Source organism: Stegodyphus dumicola, chromosome 5 (assembly GCF_044657685.1).
Source record: "Stegodyphus dumicola isolate Sdum_Otavi_A_Nest chromosome 5, ASM4465768v1".
Taxonomy (NCBI): Eukaryota; Metazoa; Arthropoda; class Arachnida; order Araneae; family Eresidae; genus Stegodyphus; species Stegodyphus dumicola.
The window spans coordinates 71,140,444-71,154,303 of record NC_140772.1 but is presented as its reverse complement, the minus strand read 5'-3'; positions in this window follow the sequence as shown (position 1 = coordinate 71,154,303).

The window sequence follows — 13,860 nt, the reverse complement described above, 5'->3', positions numbered from 1 at the left end:
GAGGTCAGTTCGTGGCCAAAATCCTGCACCGTCAACACTTTCACAATTATGGACGTCTATAGAGGCAGCATGGCTCAATATTCTTACAGGGGACTTCCAACGACTTGTTGAGTCCATGCCACGTCGAGTTGTTGCACTTCGCGGGGCATAAGGAGGACCGACAAAATATTAAGAGGTATCCCATGACTTTTGTCACTTCAGTGTATATTCCAAGAAACTAAATAATGAAGAAGCTGCATAAGTGTATGTATCTTTCTCTCAACGCGATAAAGCAACGGTACCTAGAGCCATCCCGTTTTGAATAACGTACGTCTCCACCGAATATGGCATCTGGAAGCGGAAATTTGGAATTTGTTTTTTTATTATCCATTTCAAATTTTGTAAAGCATTTATGAGTTTTTGATTAAGAAGCTCAACGATTTCAAAGCGAGCAATCGTAAGACTGTACGGAAAAAATATTTTTATCTCCAGCGCGCGAGACTTTGTATTGGAAATTGTAAAGATATGTTTCTTTAAATATTTTGTGATATTGCTGTTGAATTGAATTTTATGGTGTAAGTGCGAAGAACATGATAATTAATAAATAATGGTAACACGCAATACGTTAATAAAATCACTCCTTTGGGCGTAATATAAAATCCGAAATCTTTCAGATTTTTTAATTTTTTATTTATTATTTTTAATATTTTTTTACAGATTTTAGTTTGAAAATTACAAAGGAGTTTTGCTATAGACTATTGCTTAAGACTATTTACAAGGCGTTTGCCTGTTATATCCATGCATGCTTTAACGCAGTATTATTTATTTCACTTTTTTGTATGGTGCATATTTTCTTGGATATCTTGAACTTTTGTTGCTATTGTAATACTTTTGCAACAATTCTTTCATCTACTACACTGGAATTGTGCGTCTTTAAGTTACACTTAATGTGAGCTTCCAGAGCTGTAGGGACAGACAAATGATTATCGTCTCGTTGTATCTTCTAAGCAAAATAACAGGCTCTCTTAATTAATACACAATAACACGCCGAACAAATACTAATCAAGAAGTCAAACAACAAAAATCAGCGTTATATTTTCAAATTTTCACAGGACTAGTTTCGATGGTTTTAGCGAACCACCATCGTCAGCTGCAAAAGCGCAAATGACATCGAAACTAGTCCTGTGAAAATTTGAAAATATAACGCTGATTTTTGCTGTTTGACTTCTGAATTAGGCTCTCTTAAGCGAGACTTTTGAGACGTCCAATAAAGTGTTATTGTTTTTTTACAGGCATCTAGTACTCTACCACAAGGGAAATTTCTATCGCCTCATATCCTGGGAGAAATAAGTTATATACATTGTACGCAACTCAGACGGTGAAAAATATAGAGATCTTTATCTTGAACAGTTAAGCCTCTTCTTTATTAAGTGAAGATTTTCGGCGTGGCGTTATTTTATGATGTGAAGCATATGAAATGCTTTTTGCACTAATTTTGTTGTTTTAAACAAGGCGTTTTAAAAGTATTATTTTAGAGTATGTTCCTTGGTTTTCTCAAGATTAATTCATAAACTAATTAACTTCAATTTATATTCCCCTTAACAGTGCGCATAATTTGCATTTCCATTTATGGAATAATAAATGTAACTGTTTTATATAGTTCACCTTGTATTAACAGTACGTTAACGGAACGTCTTTCAGTCAAAATGATTTTTCTGATTTATATTTTCTGTACACTTTCTAGCAATTGAAGTTGTAAGTTTTAACTAAAAGTTATTGGTTCTTTAAAAAATCGTAGATACACTTTCAGTTTAATATTCTTATTTAATACCATATATACTCATTTATTTCTTCCGATAATGTAATAAAAATAAACATTATTTGATACTCGTAATATAAATATACCAAAAACTATACTCAACTCTCGCTGTGGAATGAGAGTATTTTAAACTCTTCGCCTCCAAAGAAGAGTTGATTATATTCCTTCAAAAAACGAATAGCGGCTGTAAGTAAGCTTCCCGAAAATCCAGTGAATTATTTACGCGTTAGAGCAAATCCATAAAAAAACAGCAAAGTTGGAATACTGCGAAAATCTCTTTTATAACATTTCATGCGATCAAAAACCCATGAAAAATGGTTTAGTAGAATAAATATGGAAAACGCATGCCCGTTTAAATTCATCCTTTGAAAATCCCCTGCATAAAAGGAAAAACCTCAGATTTAGACTTTCATGGCAAACAGCCCACATTTAGAACATACATGAAACCCAAAAGCGAATAACATTTTTGGCGCGGGTTCAAATATTTATCACTGTCGAACATACGAATGGAGTAACCAAGCTTTTTACAAAACGTCTTGTTGTTAACTAGGCTGTTAGCTTATATAAAAATATTTCACGAATTAAAAAAGGGGAGAATCGTTCATACTGATTCTTCAGATTAGTGCTAAATACCAATATAACTCAAAATCGTAAAAAACAACCTTATATTTAGCGTAGGTATAATGAAACACTCAATCGATTTCGAGGGCAGCTAAAGGTCCCTCCTCATCAGGAGAAAGAAATACATAGAAAGAAGAAAATAGGAATCACAGAAACACGTGGTGCTTATCAGCACTGCACGTGGTTATAACTAGATTTTTAATCAGAGTTGCACTTAGTAGGCGGCCAGTGCAACTCTGATTAAAAATCTAGTTATAACCACGTGCAGTGCTGATAAGCACCACGTGTTTCTGTGATTCCTATTTTCTTCTTTCTATGTATTTCTTTCTCCTGATGAGGAGGGACCTTTAGCTGCCCTCGAAATCGATTGAGTGTTTCATTATACCTACGCTAAATATAAGGTTGTTTTTTACGATTTTGATTGTCACATTAGCGTGTTTCTCTTCTAGTCTACCAATATAACTGTTTAAGAAATTATATTTAATTACCTTATGGATCGCTTACAATATTATTAAATTCCAAACTGATATTTCAGATTCCTGTCTAACCCATGAAAGAAGTTTTTTTCAGTTAGAGTTTGATCACTGTTAATCAGGTGTAAATAATAAAACATTTAGTGAAACATTCATATTTTGCCTCATTAAAACAAAATATCCCTTTCTAATTGAATATTTGATTTTATTACAAAAATATAAATAATTGTGTATTAACAAAAAAAAAACAATAAATATAAAATATATAAAATAACCAGAAAATTTAATTGTGTTGCATAATTTATGTCATATACAACCTCACGTTATTTTCTTTTTCACCTCATTTGATCTTCTATTAGATTTTAGGGCTAGGCGACTAATTAAAAAAAATTATTATACGTAAGTTTAAAATTAAATTCTTTTAAGGTTTTCATTTAAAGGGATAATCATTAAATCTGGAAGGTGTTATACAGTCGAAGAAGATATTTCTTTAATGAAACATTCTAATGACTAAAAATTAGTTTATTGGAAACAGATGACATTTTGAAGCACCTGTTGAAATTTTAGGTTATTTGCAGCGCCACTGACAAAAGGTTTAGAAGTTTCAAGAAGAGACCCTAACTGTCAGCAATCGAAGACTAATCTACATCAAAGTATGATTAAAATACGCAAGAAATATGTTTCCTTGCAATACATAAATAATTGAATAATTAAATAATTGAACAAAAGGAACATGGCTCAGGATGCCCCCTTAAAATACCTACTGTTTATAATAAGAAATTTCAGACCGGTCTTTTGCTGCAGTTTAACAAATGAAAGCAATTCTTTTTCAATTAATTATTGATTACTTATAATATTAAATTTAAACCCGATCTTTCGAACTGAGTCGAGCTAGGCTCTTAGTGGACTAGGCTATGTGTGGTGGATATCTTGAAAATATTACTTATTGATTATTTATATATTAAATTTCATACTTATCTTTCGGATTGCAGTTCAAAACATAAAAGAAATCCTTTTTTGTTACTTATTAATTACTTATAATATTCAATTTAAAACTGAAATTTTAGACAGCATTCAACACCTAACAGCAGTTCTTATTTAGTGATTCAAAGGGAAGAGAAACATGCCAATGTAAAATTTAACATTAGGCAAAACAAACACTTAATTTTAACGTAGATTTTAAGGAAATTTCCGTCGGGTTTGAGGGCCATCAGACAGAATGCCTGTTTTGAAGGACTTCGCTTCAGTTTCCAACATTCCAGAATGTTCTGGGATGTCCTGGAATATTGCGGAATGTTCTCGAATATTCTGGATTGTTTAAGAAATTTCTAGAGGGCGAAAATTCCAGCTCTTATATCTTCAAAAGCTCTCTCTGTAGGTAAAAACAGGAATCAAAAAATTGTGCAGAATATTTTACTAGCATTATAACAGGTATATAATTATGAGTGGATGTTCAATATGATAACCGAAGAAGTTCACTCTCACAAAAGTCTTCATGTCGAAGGGAACGCAGCGGGCGTCAATCTCTCTCAGTATGAAGATCTGTCGGTAATCACACTGTACACTGAATCATGACTTATCACTGAAAGCGACTTCGCTTCAGTTTTGAAGGACTTCAGTTTCCAACATTCCAGAATGTTCTGGGATGTCCTGGAATATTGTGGAATGTTCTCGAATATTCTGGATTGTTCTAGAAATTTCTAGAGGGCGAAAATTCCAGCTCTTATATCTTCAAAAGCTCGCTCTGTAGGTAAAAACAGGAACCTTCTTCATGAATGGGGCATAGAAGGCTACCACACCAAATAACTTTCTTGATCATACCGGGACTCCTTTCTGAGTTTTCGCGGCACGCACATTGTACAATTACTTTTTTATATTTTTTATTAGAAGGTTATGCACTTTCCTGAACTCCTCAACTTCCTCTCGTATTTCTGCGCCAGAATGTAAATTTAAAGCTAAGTGAAGTGAGCATTTGAACAGGTGAATCTTGGAGTTTATTCAGAGCGTGTTTTCGCTAGCCAGCGCAAGTTTCGTCTCTGATCTTGCTGCTACGCTAATATGCTTCTTGGCCATTTTGAATAATTATCACGCCTGTTAGGTTTGTTGAGTCAACCTAAGCTAGCCGTAACTTACGTTCTAATCTAGCACTATTCTATTTATACTTGAATTGATTTATGTAATAACGTTTAAGTTGCACCGCAAGTTGTCGGTGTTATTGTAAAGCACGAAGTATGTAGCTTTCTTTTTATAGATGGAAATAATAATGGGTTACTTTCACCCATCTTCGCTGCTGGTATTACTTCATGCCTGTGCGAGAATCTGCCAGGTTCATTTGTAGGATCTAGATTAGTTTATGTTGAAACGGAGAGATAGATCTTATAAGAGAACAAAATATGTTTAATTATGTGCAAGATTCTTGCGAAATGCATTGAAAATATTCGAAATTGCGAGAATTAACTTCAACTCACGGTTGACGTCGGTGATGCACATAATAATAATCGCACATAATTGGAAATTTCAACTTCTAAAGCAATAGAAAGAAGGTTCTTATCACTGTCAGCGGAGGTTTTGCATGCTAATCTTTTGCTGTAGCTCAGAAGAAGTAATCAAGGCTCAATTAGTTTGGCGATCTTGCAGATTATTTAAGAGCCCGAACCCCTTGACATACAGGTATCATGTTTAAGCAATGACTAAACCATGAAGATGAAATTTCTAGCCATGTGTGCAAGATGATTCCAGTTTGCCTATGTCCAAACTACTTAGATATCTATGCACTTTTAACTTGTCTTAGACATGTGTATACCAGCATTCGAAACTATTAGCGATGCATTCAGATTTATCATAATGATGACACAGAGTACGCATCTCGCTTCGTATTTTTATTTTGATTCAGTAAGGTTCATCAGCGCAAAGGGGCGTTGGCTGAGAAGGGCTATTAGTCTCGAAACGGGAATTTGCGTCGGTTCACTATAAATGTCCGTTTTACTTTGCAAACAGTTGCAACCAAATATTACTGCCTTGAATTATATTTAATGAAATTAAATAATGAAGAATGAAAGCATGAAAGTTTTCACATTTTGAAAAAAACAACTGTACCTAGAGTCATCCAGTTTTCAAAAATGTTGTTTACTACCCGAATATGGGCACCTAGAAGCCCGAATTTGAAATCTGGAATTTGTTTTATTCTTTATTTCATATTCTGTAAAACTTTAACGAATTTCTGTTTAATAAACTCGATGACTTCAAAGCGGAATTCTAAAGATGTGTTGTTTTTAAATATATTTACCCTAAAGGGACATTAGCCCAAATAGCCCATTAGCACTTTAGGCGTAATATAAAATCTGGAAGCTTTCCGAATTTTTTTATATTTTCGTTTTACTTTCTTTCTTTTCCATAAACGATTTAAGATTTTTCTGTTAATAGTTTGAAAATAATGCTTAACTATTCCATTTATAAAATAAGGATAAGAGGTCTTACTTTCCCACAAAAAATAAATATTAGCGAGTTGTTAAGAATCTTATTCAGGCAAAAAACTATAAGTGATTCAATTTGAAAGCAGATACTTTTTTTTTACTGTTACCAGGGGCAACCGAATGACCTATTTCATAATTTATACTAACCCACTTGGAGTTCCCAAAATAAATATTTAAAAATAAATTATAAACATTAAATATGAAATAATAAGAAAATAAGTAATCAAATAAATAATTAATTAAATATGAAAATAAATAATAACAATAATATTTTCATTTGATTAAAACGTAGAGAACATGCATTTTTTTAATAATAATAATAATAAAAAAATTCTGTTCTGAGTTCTGAAAGCTTTCTGATTTCATATTACGCCCAATCAGGCGTTTTCTTTGCATTTATAGACAAATATTTTTAATATGTTTCGATATCATTTTAATAACACTACATGAGGCTAAAAATATTTAAAAACTGTATATTTTTAGAATTTCTGTTAAACAGTCTCGCGTGTTGGTGATAAAAATGTCTTATTTCCTACAGTGTTGCCACTGCTTGTTGTGAAATCGTTCAGTTTATTAATCAAAAATTCTTTAAAATTCTACAAATTATTAAACAAATAATAAAAGAAATTCCAAATTCGGGCTTCCAGGTGTCCAATTTTCGGGTGAAGGCCTATGTTATTCAAAATTTGATGACTTTAGGTACTGGTGTTTTTTCACAATGCGACAAGCATACATTCTTTCACATCGACTCTTCATTATTTATTTTTTTTAAATATAATGCAGGGCGAAAATATTTGGTGGCAACACTCTGAAAAGTGTTACAGCCTTTATAGTGATCATGATTCAAAATCTTAATTGGGCAACTTTATGCTTTTTATTATATTGCATTAAGTTTCGCAAGTTTTATTATATCGCGGTATTAAATTACGTCATTTTTTAATTGTTTATTCTCAATTATATACGCTCCTTTTATTACGAACTGGATTTTGTATTATACATTATTAACATTGCAGATTTCTGTCATGCACTCAATCTGATTCTATTCGAAAAGAAAATATTCATTTGTTCTCCTTTTAATTAGATAAGAACTATGACTTTTAAATTTTGGGGATGACAAGTGAAAATTTAATGTTCTAATGACAGACTCTTCTGGCTCTGGTTTCCTCAGTTGAACCAATTTCTTTTCGAGAATGTATGAAAGAAATCAAAAATACATTAAATGTAATGCATACGTAAAAAAAATTGCTTTTTTTCATTAATAATCTATTGAATCAGAATGCCATTGTACTGACTGATAAAAAATGCAATCATAAAATATATTTAAACTCCATTTAAAAATGTTTATTGGGCGAACTATCCATTTTTATATTTTGATGTAACATTTAGACTGTTTCTTTCTCTCTTTTTTTGTTGTGCTGTTGTATGTGTGTGTATGTGATGTGATCCTTAATGGCGCGTTTTCCTTGGTCCGTCATTTTTCAGGCAAGAGTCATCAACTATGAAAAGGCGAAGAAAGCGAAATATGTATATTTTTTTTTATCTTTCTCTGCAATTCTCACAAATGTTTTGGCAGCGTTACCTTGGAAACGCAATTGAGGTATTCATCAGTCTCAGAAATGTGATGCAAAATAAGTAGATAATATTCATGGCGTGCCCGTCGATGTGGACGGTGGCGGAGACAGAAGCGCTTCTCTGAAATGTTTCGTCATAAACGGCCAATAAATATGATTCAGTGACACCTGGCTACGAGTTCAAAAAAAGCCTTTCTCCTTTTTTCTGCCAATAATATTATTTTTTTTAATAGAGGGTTATCTTTTAGATGAACGCGGAAGATATATTTATTTTTTTACCACAGCCGTAAAATTTGAATGCATCCAGCTATAGAATTAATGAAGAATTGTAAGTAAAAAGTTTTATTCACAATGTAGGGTATCAATATGTTACATTTCAACCTGAGCAAAACAAAATATGGAAGATGACCTGCGTTGGCAATAATATACAAACAAACAAATTTCAGCAAAAAATGAAAATCGATCGAATGCTTTATGCATTAATTTCGTATTTTTGAATGCTTACCCTGATAACTGTTCAGACTGCAGATTAGAGATTTTGCTTACTATACATGCACAATTCTGTAATCTAATGAAGGCAAATAACTCACAAACAAAATTTTTCTTTTATTTCCTAATAAGTAATTCGAAAATGTGTTACTACTTTTTTATAAGAGTTTTTGATTCTAAATAAATAAATATATATTATTCTGTATATGGTAGATAAAACGTATTCAACGCTGTTACATTCGCTTAACTTGTAGTTTGAAAATTTGAAAGTTTTATAGCTTAAAGATTTTTTAACTGTTTCAATAATCTTTGATATTTCTTTATATTTAAAATAACTAATATTATCAAAATTGGGATTAGTTTTTATATCTATAGTAATAATATTTACCTCAGCTGAAAAAAGTAATTCTTTTCGAGTCATTTTATTAAAAAGATCAGTTCATGAAAATTAAACTAAAAGGCTAAACTAAAATCTACATAAATTCTGAAATGAGCGAATTTCTAGGCGCGATCACATAGAAAGAGAAAACGAAAATGAAATACCATTTCATTATTAAAACTTATGAAGCTTCGTGTTCTGCGGTAGCATCAAATGTACGAAACCTCCGAGACCTAAAGTGACTTATCACTTTGTTTTATAAAGTACCACAGAGACTGAGAAAGGGTGTAAAAGACCCTTTTATTTAACTCAAACAAAAATTTAACAGATAAACAGAGAAGCCAGCATTTATAGCTTAAAGAAAAAATAATGAATTTGACTTAAGTAAGGAAAAGTAAGTTAGTCCGAAGTTGTCGCTAACCTAAGGTTGGCCTGACAAGCATAATAGCGAGAATAACGCAAAGGCGCAGAATACTGCTCTCAAGAAAATCAATTACAAGATATCAATCTCAAGAAAATCAAACATGGCCTTCAGCAGGTGGAACACGCTCTGATTCTACTGAAAATAGGAATGTAGCACATTATTGTAGCCCTATTGCGCGAAGCTCAATTTTACCAGTTCAGATAAAGTTTGAGTCTTTTGTCGCCTGACTTTGTATATTCCATGAAAGTACTGTGGTTCTACCCTGTAAAACAGTCCTTTCAATACTATCTCCTTTCTAACCTTTTTTGAATATATGCGAACTAGAAATGAGAGAACTAAAAGAACTCTGCATTCTGGCAGGAAAATGTGAAGCGAGAAAGGCTGTAAAGTACATCAATAAAATTAAATTAACTTATTAAATTAACTTAAAATCAAATCAATTAAATGAACTATAAATGTCATAGTGTAACGCAGTGTCAAAGAATTTAAAATTTGGAAAGACGGAAATATACATGTTTCTAATGTCAAAACGCTATGATATAAAATGAATTATAAAAACATAGGTTTAATGCCGGATTTTAATTTAGTACTTTAAAAAGTATAGTACTTATAGTACTTTAAAATGGTACTTTAAGAATAAGTACTTTAATAGTACTTTTTAAAAAGGATCAAACAATTCTAATCGTTCTTGGCTTTCTCTACATCTTAGCTACTCATCACTGAACCTTTCTAAGTCTCCTGCTCTAATTTTAATAATTAACATAAATGATTTTCTACTTAGTATATAGAAAATTCACAAGGATTGAAAATAATTGTTTCAATCCTTGTGAATTTTGGGGACTTGAAATAGATAAAATTTGGGGACTTGAAAATATGTATATGGTAACCATAAGAGAAGTGTATATAATGGCAAAACCTAGAAGACCAGTGAAAGTGTTAATGTATTTTGTGCAAATTATGCTTAACTGAGCATACGTACGATGATGATATTTGCTCTCGAAATCAGTGCAATTTTATTTAACAGTATGTTTCGTAGCGTAACAATATGTTAGTGTATAATAAGTACCATACAGGCTACACAGTAGCCATAATAAGTCATGACGTCACATTGGTGATATTTCCTTCGCTTTACTTTTGTGACTTACTCCATCTGTTACAAACTCCTCGTTGCTTTGAACCGTGTTGCCACTATACGCTTTCAGATCCTTGGGTTTGTTAATCAAAAATTCATCAAAGGTTTGCATAACAAAATAAATTATACATAATGAATATGAAATAAACAATAAATTAAATTCGAAATTCAAATCAATCTCCCTAGTTCACATGTTCGGGGAGAGAATTATACGTTTTTCAGAATTTAGTGGTTCTATATCCGTCTTTTTTTCATAATCCTAGGAACGTACATACATACAAACATGCAGATTCCTTATTATTTAACCCCTTCCTTCTCGCTCACACTAAAATTACGGAGTGAGGTTTGGTTCCCTATTTCTCGTGCCCGTGATTTTTACGAACTGGAGTGTTCAAAGGAAACGCACCAAAAAGATTAAAAAAGATCCATTTCTTAACCTTGGTTGTTGATTTGTTTTCCGAAAAGTTCAATTTTCTTCATTTGAAGTTAAAAACAATTCCAAAAAATAGAAAGGAATACATATATTATTCATATGCTTACTTAAACAGTTTTCTTTTCTTTCAGAACAATTTAAAAAGTAATAATGCAGTTTATAGTAAACCAACGCAGAATCCCAATTCGAGGCTAGTAGCCCCTTTTGGGTTAATAAAATTATGAAATATTTATTTATGTTCTAAAGTTATGAAACCTAACTTTAGTATTTTTTTCTGTAAATTTTCCATAAATTCAGTTCAGTTGCGTTTTGTAAAATTTTTACTGCAGGAAGAAACTAATTAAAATATTCTTTTTTTTAATCTGTACCTTTCATTTGACTTATAATTCAAACTGTTCAAAGAATCTCCGATTTCCTATTAATACGTTTTTCACAAACTTCAAATACACAAGGAATTTAATCGAAGTTTAGGGGAATTTTTGACAAATTATACAAAAAATCATTAAAGCCAAGATTAAAAAACATTTCCATATCTACTTAATTTCGTTTAGTTTCTCTTTCTTCGAATCAATTTTTTTCGGCAAGTGGTCATCTTCATTGCAAATCGCATTTAGAAGTCAACAAGAAATGAGTGCTCAAACCCCTATTATTTTCTTTTTTGCAGAATTTTTATAGGAACAAATTAGAATACTTTGTGCACATCTATCATCGAAAACAATAAGTACAACTAGATTTTAGCTAAATGATGAAGGCAAAATGCGATGAATTCTTTTTTATTTACTTCGTTTCTTCGTTGTCCAGATACTCAGCTTTCGAAAGAATGCGGCTTCATTTTGCTGACTTGTTTATTTTTAGAATAATATCTCGGAGAACAAAACCATTATTGACTGGTATCTACAAATCTATTTCATATTTCTTCTTTTATAAATACAAAACCCTGCCATTATTTCTTTTAAGTACCTAATATCAACATTCCTGAGGAAGCAAATGATTGTTATCAAGGGAAACGATCCTTTGGCAAGCAACCAAATAACAAATAGCTGTGAAGACATCATTCTCAATTGTTCTTTCTGATCTTTCTGACGAGGAAGCATAAAACTTATGTCCTGCAGTGCACCAAGTATTGTTGAAATTATCTGATGAGCAGATGTCCTGTTCTGTAGATTTGGCCAATTTTATTTATTGCAACCGTTTGGATTTGGCTTTATATTATGAGATTATCCGCAAAAAGCGTTGTTTTTCATTTGGAAGAGTAGTTCCAATGGCTTATACCAAGCTATTTCTTTGGACAATAAATAACTTGCTTTTATATTTTCAAGAACCCTTACACAAAAATTAATCATAACCCAGTTTATTTTGCTGTTATTTTCTATATTATGAAAAATATTTCAGAACTGTAAAAGTGTAATCCACAGTCGTAATGGTAATTAGAAAAGAATAAAATTCTCTATCAAGTGAAAATTATTTATTCATACTATTTTATTAAAAAATCTTTTTTTATGTTAACAGTTAAAAACTGATTTTAATACTGAAAGGAAGAAGAATGAGTATACCTATGTACTTCAGATTGTAAGCCTAAAAATTACACCATGAGTTGTTAAAGGTAAGTAAGGCGATTTTATTAAGAGCATTATTAGAATTGTAATAAAAATTAACCTTTTCAACGTCATCCGGAATTAAAAAATACGAATGGAATCTTTAAGACATATCTGACTTCCTATTTGAAGGTAACTAAATTGAGACGTTAACTTTTAGCCCAGAAAAATGTCGCATTAAATTGGTACAAATCCCCAAACACCCTCGAGTCACTTGAAGAGATTTTGCCTTTGAATATTTTAAAGATTGGGTCACAGGCTGGGAAATTAATGATTTTGAACGCTTAAAAGATATAATAAAATGAAACGTTGAGTAAATTTCAAAGTACGTCAGCATTTTATCGATGAATGGTTGAAGATAACGTCTTTAAACAAATTAAAATAATTATTAAAAGACTACAAAACCGTACGTGAATACCCGTGAAAAAGGTTACTCCAGTTTACAGTTCAGTCGCAAAAGAGTAATAAAAATTAAGCCAAGTTAAGAGTCTCGGAGAAACATCATCAGTCATGAGGAAAATGCTTCCGAAAAACTGGAATCTTTCCGAAAACAAAATGAACGTCACTTTGATATACGTAAACCACTTAAATGTTACAGTTGTTTAGCTTAAGACATTAGGGTCAGAAGATAAAAATCACCTGTTATTGTTAATAGAATGTAGAAAACTGAAGAAGATTATTTAGCGCCATCTACAACAATGGCTAAAGTAAACTGGTTCAAACTTCCAGTGTTGCGGATTCTGGAGCATCTGATGATGTAATCTGCAATAAATACATTACTTCTTCGATGTGAACAGGAGACAGCCCACGTTGAAACTAAGCGAGCTCTACCAATGCAAAATTAGAAAAAAATCAAATTGAAGGATCTCTTTTATAAGCGACAGCAGTGGATTTCCGGGCTGATAAACTCCATCAGTGAGTAAATGTCGAAACTGAAAACATGAAAAAATGCCATGAAAGAAGGAAAAATGACAGACCTTATGTTCGCAGAAAAAACTTCACCTCTCGATACAGAGGCAAGTAACCCTTCGCAAAGAACAAATGAAAAACCGGTAACAAAAATTACTTCTTTTCGGCACAGGGGGAGAAGATTCGGTGATCTCCCTTGCAAAAAGAAAGTAACGTCTTAAAATATTTTTTTTTTTTTTTTTTTTTTATCTTGTGGCGTTAGACTCTCACTAGATCTTGTGGCGTTTTTGGAAGTAACTCCCAAAAAATGTTTACAAGATGAAAACGGACTCTCTTTATAAATAACCAGAAGACCGTTTAAGGAATGTGCGGAAATTCTTGGCACTTCCAAAACTTGTCAGACAAAAGGTATGTTATGAACAAGTGTTTGGACATCTGGAGGTATCTAAATCAAAAGATAATCATCCAATATACTTTTTATAGCCGAAATCCTATCAAGAAATGGAAACTTATCCTCGCACTATTTGATCCTTGTCAAAGAGTCCGAAGACTAAACGGCAGGA